Raw genomic sequence first — 7,812 nt, 5'->3', positions numbered from 1 at the left:
ATACAAAGATTTATCAGCATCAGAATGATGATGTTCATTTAAAAATTCATCTGAAAAAAAGAGAAGTTTTAAAAGACTTTTATGTATACTAGAAGGAGAAATAACAGACATAGCCTTCTTAATGGATTTAAAAAATAAAATCTCTTATGTTATCAGGAACACTCTGAAAATTAGATGTTGACGGAACAGCAACAGGTAATGTAACAGTACTAAAGGAAATTTTATCTGCATTAATAAGTTTGACATGACATGCAATACAAATAACAGCTGGAGAAACAGATACCAAAAGTTTATAGCAGATACACTTAGCTTGGTAGCTCCAGCACTGTGCAGTGATTTTCCTGAAGTATCTTCTGACTCAGTTGCAACGTGGAACATCTTGCAATATGTAAAAGAAAAAAACAACATATAAAGCAAAATTGATCAAATTCCTTAAATGACAGTTTCAGGAATGGGAAAAAATGCCAGTAAACAAGCTTCTAGCAACCAGAAGCAATAAATAATGAGACTTAAATAATGTGGAGAAAAAAATGACGCCCATATTTTTTAGCGCCAAAAAAGACGCCCACATTATTTGGCGCCTAAATGCTTTTGGCGCCAAATATGACGCCACATCCGGAACGCCGACATTTTTGACGCAAAAAACCGTCAAAAAATGACGCAACTTCCGGCGACACGTATGACGCCGGAAACAGAAAAAAAATTTTGCGCCAAAAAAGTCCGCGCCAAGAATGACGCAATAAAATGAAGCATTTTCTGCCCCCGCGAGCCTAACAGCCCACAGGGAAAAAGTCAAATTTTTTAAGGTAAGAAAAAATGATTGAAACAAATGCATTTATCCCAAATATGAAAATGACTGTCTGAAAAATAAGGAAAGTTGAACATTCTGAGTCAAGGCAAATAAATGTTTGAATACATATATTTAGAACTTTATAAATAAAGTGCCCAACCATAGCTTAGAGTGTCACAGAAAATAAGACTTACTTACCCCAGGACACTCATCTACATGTTTGTAGAAAGCCAAACCAGTACTGAAACGAGAATCAGTAGAGGTAATGGTAAATATAAGAGTATATCGTCGATCTGAAAAGGGAGGTAAGAGATGAATCTCTACGACCGATAACAGAGAACCTATGAAATAGACCCCGTAGAAGGAGATCACTGCATTCAAATAGGCAATACTCTCCTCACATCCCTCTGACATTCACTGCACGCTGAGAGGAAAACCGGGCTCCAACTTGCTGCGGAGCGCATATCAACGTAGAATCTAGCACAAACTTACTTCACCACCTCCATCGGAGGCAAAGTTTGTAAAACTGAATTGTGGGTGTGGTGAGGGGTGTATTTATAGGCATTTTAAGGTTTGGGAAACTTTGCCCCTCCTGGTAGGAATGTATATCCCATACGTCACTAGCTCATGGACTCTTGCTAATTACATGAAAGAAAAGTATTTTCCTTTAGCACATGCTACACAATTCACCTGCCAGTGAAACCATCTATGTATTTTAAATTAATTATAATAAACACACAGACCTTTGGCCCTGGGCAACAGGCCTACACTACATTCAAGGGATCAACATTTTCCTAAAGCACTGGTTTTGTTGCAATCCTTGGCCTTTAATCTATTATTAATACCACTCTACCAAAAGCTAATTTCTGCTGTTAAAAGTAAACATCTGCTAAAAGTTACATTCATTAGTGAAAATAGTAAATACATTTTGTGATAGTTTGATTTCCAAAAAGGTTATCGAAGCATTGCAATTATTTTTAAATTTTCAGAATTTTAAACAAACAATGGATTATACAGTATACATTTTTGAAGGAAATTGGTCAATAAGGAATAGTAAATGACTAACAGAGAAAAAAAAAAAAAGTGTCTGGCATTAGAACAGTTATTGGAAAAAAAGTAGTCAGAACTTTAGTTAAAAACTCCAGCTTATACCTTTGTGAAATCTTGATGCAATCAGATACCACTTGCTAGCTACCGTACCTCCTACTTACTTAAAGGATTACTTTCTGTTATAATTTTTAAGCTAAACAACTAACATATGAAAGTTAATAAACATTAATTAAAACCTACTGACCTATATTTTCTCCAAAACAAAGTTTCATAACATTCTAAAAGTAATATCTTTTATTCGCCGATGATGTCACTTTATCCTGCCCACTATTTTCAGCACTGTGTGTTCAAAATACTTAAACCAATAACTTTGTGTTTAAAGCGCCATTTTGAAACCTAGGTATTGTAAACAGATTGGTACAGAGCAAAGGATACCCAAGGAGTGGGTTTGGAAAACAATTAAATTTGCAGACAAGTTTTCTGATATACGGTAGAGATATGTTAATGAAATGCTATTGATAAAAAGTGTATTTGGGGTAGTTAGTTAGTAACAGGCATAGAAAATATTTACTTACAGTGGCCCTTTAAACCAATGTCCATTTAGAGAGAAAAATAGGAAAGCTCAAAAGCTTGCATTTGTAAGTCCAATTAAAAAATAATGATGCTTGCAAAACCAAAACATAAAAAGGCAGAGACCAATATAGAAAGACCACCTTAGATCAGAAGGCATATGAGAATCTTGCTTTTCAATAGTTTCAGAATATGACATGCGATCCATCTTTGTTCACTTCCAAACTGCATGGCTTACTCTTGATTTCTAACAGTATTGTCTTGTTGTCTGTTCCCTCACTATACCACCAATCACCGGGTCCTTTCTCACAGCACCATTTGCTAGTAGCAGCAGTTCACTTGAGACCCATCCATCTAACAATGCCTGGAGTGACAGATGCTCTTAGAAGAAAACATACTGTGGTGAATGAATCCAAGATAACATCTCCAGGAACTACAGCCTTCAGTCGGGGGCTGCCCTCACTGACACTGGGAGTCTGGGACCATAAACCTTTCAAAGGCAGAAAGAAAACAATAGTGAAGACAGAACCCTATCACAAATCAAATGCAGTCTTTATCTGTCAAGCAAGCTAATTTTTCTACAGAAGTTCAACTTCCTAGTTAATGAAACATATAAATTTAGAGCAAAACCATATATATTTCCGTATTGTCTATTGAGTTTGAAATGTGCACAAAAGCCACCTTGATGGAAAATTTCAATATTAATGACAACTTAAGAAAATGGTAAGTGACATGTATTTTTGTACGTGAAATAAACAATTAAAAAAAAATAATTCATAAATGTTTAAAAAAAAAGGTATGAAGGTTGACCGTTTCTTAAAATTATTGAAATATTAAAGAGGTTATGGTTAGTTTATTATTTTTTATTGCAGAATCTTTTCAATATATCGATTTTTAATGTATGAAGATACTATGTCAGCATGGTACTTAAAAATAAAAATGGAAATAATGTCTTTTTCTAAAGAGAGCGAGCGCAAAAGAGAGGAGAGAGCGAGCGCAAAAGAGAGGAGAGAGCGAGCGAGAGAGAGAGAGGAAGAGAGAGAGAGAGAGAGGGGAAGAGAGAGAGAGAGGGGGGAAGAGAGAGAGAGAGAGAGAGAGAGAGAGAGAAAGAAAGAGAAAGAGAGAGAGAGAGAGAAAGAGAGAGGAAGAGAGAGAAAGAGGGGGGAGAGAGCGAGCAAAAGAGAGGGGAGAGAGAGCGCAAAAGAGAGGGGGGGAGAGCAAAAGAGAGGGGGGGGAGAGCAAAAGAGAGGGGGGGAGAGCAAAAGAGAGGGGGGGAGAGCAAAAGAGAGGGGGGGAGAGCAAAAGAGAGGGGGGGAGAGCAAAAGAGAGGGGGGAGAGCAAAAGAGGGGGGAGAGCAAAAGAGGGGGGAGAGCAAAAGAGAGGGGGGGGGAGAGCAAGAGAGGGGGGAGAGCAAGAGAGGGGGGAGAGCAAGAGAGGGGGGAGAGCAAGAGAGGGGGGAGAGCAAGAGAGGGGGGAGAGCAAGAGAGGGGGGAGAGCAAGAGAGGGGGGAGAGCAAGAGAGGGGGGAGAGCAAGAGAGGGGGGAGAGCAAGAGAGGGGGAGAGAGCAAGAGAGGGGGAGAGAGCAAGAGAGGGGGAGAGAGCAAAAGAGGGGGGGACAGAGCAAAAGAGAGGGGGGAGAGAGCAAAAGAGAGGGGGAGAGAGCAAAAGAGAGGGGGAGAGAGCAAAAGAGAGGGGGAGAGAGAAAAAGAGAGGGAGGAAAAGAGAGGGAGAAAAAGAGAGGGAGGAAAAGAGAGGGAGGAAAAGAGAGGGAGGAAAAGAGAGGGAGGAAAAGAGAGGGAGGAAAAGAGAGGGAGGAAAAGAGAGGGAGGAAAAGAGAGGGAGGAAAAGAGAGGGAGGAAAAGAGAGGGAGGAAAAGAGAGGGAGGAAAAGAGAGGGAGGAAAAGAGAGGGGGAGAGAGAAGAAGCAAAAGAGAGGGGGAGAGAGAGAGAGCAAAAAAGAGGGGGAGAGAGAGAGAGCGCGAGAGAGAGAGCGAGAGAGAGAGCAAGAGAGAGAGCGAGCAAGGGGTGGAACCGCTGCTGTACAGCAAAAAATGGCCTGTGTACACAGGCTTTAGGACTAGTATATATATTTGCTTGATTTGACTCCCAGCTCGCAAGTTTTTTTATAAGATAAATGGACAGTCTTCAATTTAAAAAAAAAAAAAAAAAAAATCTTTTTTCTAAACCAACTGCTTTAGCCAAATTTATTATAAATAATATTCATCATAATTTAAACATTGAGCTGTAACTATAACAGTATTTTTACTTGACCACCTAGCAGTATAATACACAACTAAAATGTTTCACGTCACACTAATTTGTCAGTTATGCAAGGATTTGCTGACACATGACCTTGAAATGGTAGTTCCATTAATGTAATACTTTTTTTCAGGGAAAAGATTGAATTAATTACATCAGCCACATTCAAAATACAAAGAGGTAATATACATATATAGAAAAAAAAACACCCACACTACAAGTTTGTAATTGCCTGGTTGAACAAAAACAAAAGGAGTACACTCAGTCCAGATCCCAGTCAAGGAAAATTCTAGACATGAAAATGTATCCATCAAGAAGAATAAAAGGGAAAAAAAAAAAAGTTTACCCTTCACCAACACATTTGCACTTCAAAAAATATCTTAATCCTTGTGGTTAAACCCCAGGGTTGGGACATTTCAATAACAGCAGACCACAGTTTGAGCCATCTGCATTTTGTCTGTACGACACATAGATAAACAACAACATAGATCCATGGTTCATTTACATGTTTTTGCAGGAACAAAATTGTTATCTTTTTTGGGGGGTATGGGGTATGGAATGCAATTAAAAATAAATTAGCTGAACAGCTTGATGACACTGTACTTTATTTAATAACAGAAAATAATAAAAGCAGCAATAATGTTGGATGTAGACCTTGCGATCCCTTACAGTCTACAAAAAGGTATTCTCAACCAGCCTTCAAAGGTTTTATTTATTATTCAAAAACAAATGCTTCCGGAAAAAAAATGTGTATTGGCTAATGCTTCTCATAATTACTTATTAATCTGCACATTCTTAATAATTTAATTGCTTTAATGGGATATCTGGGATGTCACAGGAATTAAAATCCACATATAATAATATCTAATGTAATCAAGGAATCAATAAGCCATGGAAATATTTTGCATGAAAGAAAAAAAAAAAAAAAAAAAAGACAGTGATAGTGTGTATGTGTCAATATCACACATAGGTATGGTTACTAGTCAGGGCTTAAAAGTTACTAACCACTGGCCCACTTAATGTTAAAGATAGGACAAAGTCCACCGCACTTAAATCTCTCTCTCTATATATATCTATCTATATATTGGGAACTTGTAAAGCGCAAACTAATCACCCGTGAGGGTCTCAAGGCGCTATGGGAGGGGGGCTAAGGGAAGACGATTCAGTCGAAGAGCCAGGTCTTGAGGTCCTTCCTGATGTTTGTAAGGGAGGTGGATTGTCTGAGGTGCAGCGGGAGGGAGTTGCATGACCTTGCTGCCATATAGGAGAAGGATTTTGCTCCAGTTGTTTTTTTCTTGATGCGGGGGATGACTGCGAGTGCTTGGTCAGCAGAGCGGAGTTGTCTGGAGGGGGTGTAGAAATTGACACAGTGGTTGATGTATTCAGGACCGATGTTGTGGAGGGCCTTGAATGCATGGGTTAGGAGCTTGAAGGTGATTCTCTTGTTGACGGGAGCCAGTGTAGGTTCCTTAGGTGTTCGGTGATATGGTTTTGGTGAGGGATGTCGAGGATGAGTCTGGCCGAGGTGTTCTGGATGCGTTGGAGTCGTTTCTGGAGCTTGATAGTGGACCTGGCGTAGAGTGCATTGCCGTAGTCCAGTCGACTACTGACGAGGGCGTGGGTGACAGATTTTCTAGTTTCGGTGGGGATCCACGAAGATTTTTTGCAGTAGGTGGAGTATGTGAAAACAAGTCGAAGAGATGGCGTTGATTTGGCGGTCCATTGAAAGTGATGAGTCGAGGATGACGCCTAGATTTTGTGCGTGGTGTGTTGAAGTTGGAGAGTGTCCGAGGGCTGTGGGCCACCAGGAGTCATCCCAGGCAGATTTGGTGGGTCCGAGGAGGAGGATTTCGGTCTTGTCAGTGTTGAGTTTGAGACGGTTGTTGTTCATCCAGGTGGCGATTGCTGTAAGTTCTTCGGGGACGTTTTTGTTGGCGGTGGCAGGGTCTCGGTGAGTGAGATGATTAACTGGGTGTCGTCAGCGTAGGAGACGATGTTGAGGTTGTGTTGTCGGACGATGGCGGCGAGGGGGGCCATGTAGATGTTGAAGAGGGTGGGGCTAAGAGAAGAGTCTTGGGGTACGCCGCAGCTGATTGCTGTGGGATTGGAGAAGGGTGGGAGTCTGACTTTCTGGGTTCTGCCGCTGAGGAAGGAGGTGATCCATTCCAGGGCCTTATTGCGGATGCCAGCATCATGTAGGCGCGTGAGGAGGGTGCTGTGGGCTACAGTGTCTAATGCGGCTGAGAGGTCTAGAAGGATGAGGACGGCAGCCTCTCCTTGGTCGAGTAGGGCGCGGATATTGTCTGTGATGGCGAGGAGGGCAGTCTCAGTGCTGTGATTGCTCCTGAAACCAGATTGGGAGGGGTCCAAGATGTGGTTGGTCTCGATGTGGTCAACAACTTGTGCGTTGATGGCCTTCTCGATTACTTTGGCTGGAAAGGGGAGTAGAGAGATGGGGCGGTAGTTTTTAGGATCTATGGGGTCAGTTGTGGGTTTTTCCAGCAGGGGTTTCAGCTCTGCATGATTCCAGTCTTCTGGGAAGGTGCCAGTTTTGATGGAGCAGTTTATGGTGAGGCAGAGTTCGTGGGCGAGGGTAAAACCCGCTTTGTTGAATATGTGGTGCGGGCATGGGTCTGAATCTTTATTTTTTTTAAATCATAGCTGAGAATTTTAATTAGAGAAAGTAAAATAGCAACAGTACAAAATTAATCACATATTAAGCTGATCAATAGAGTTTATATTACACCAGCAATGAAGTCAAAATGGGACAAATCATCAAACAATAAATGTGAGAAATGTAGTATGTCAATGGCAGATTTAGACCATTTTATGTGGGAGTGTCCAAAAATTTAAAAATTCTGGGGCAAACTCAACTATTGGTTGAATAAAATTAACCAAGAAGAGATCAAGTTAGATAGAGAAGATATTATCTTTATGTATCAAACACCTGGACGACAGGTCAATTTTAAATTTATAAATACAGTTATATTGATCGGGAGATCTTTAATTTTGAAGCAATGGAAAGCAAAAAAAGGTCCCAATTTGTCTGAATGTATCAATAAAATTAAACACCAACTAATAGTGGAACAATACGATACGGCGGTTAAAGCAGAATTACAGATTAAGTGTTTCATTAATAAGTGG

The sequence above is a fragment of the Bombina bombina genome, chromosome 5 (genome assembly GCF_027579735.1).
Source record: "Bombina bombina isolate aBomBom1 chromosome 5, aBomBom1.pri, whole genome shotgun sequence".
Classification (NCBI taxonomy): Eukaryota; Metazoa; Chordata; class Amphibia; order Anura; family Bombinatoridae; genus Bombina; species Bombina bombina.
The sequence above is the reverse complement of the archived record's forward strand: the minus strand, read 5'-3'. Positions refer to the sequence as shown.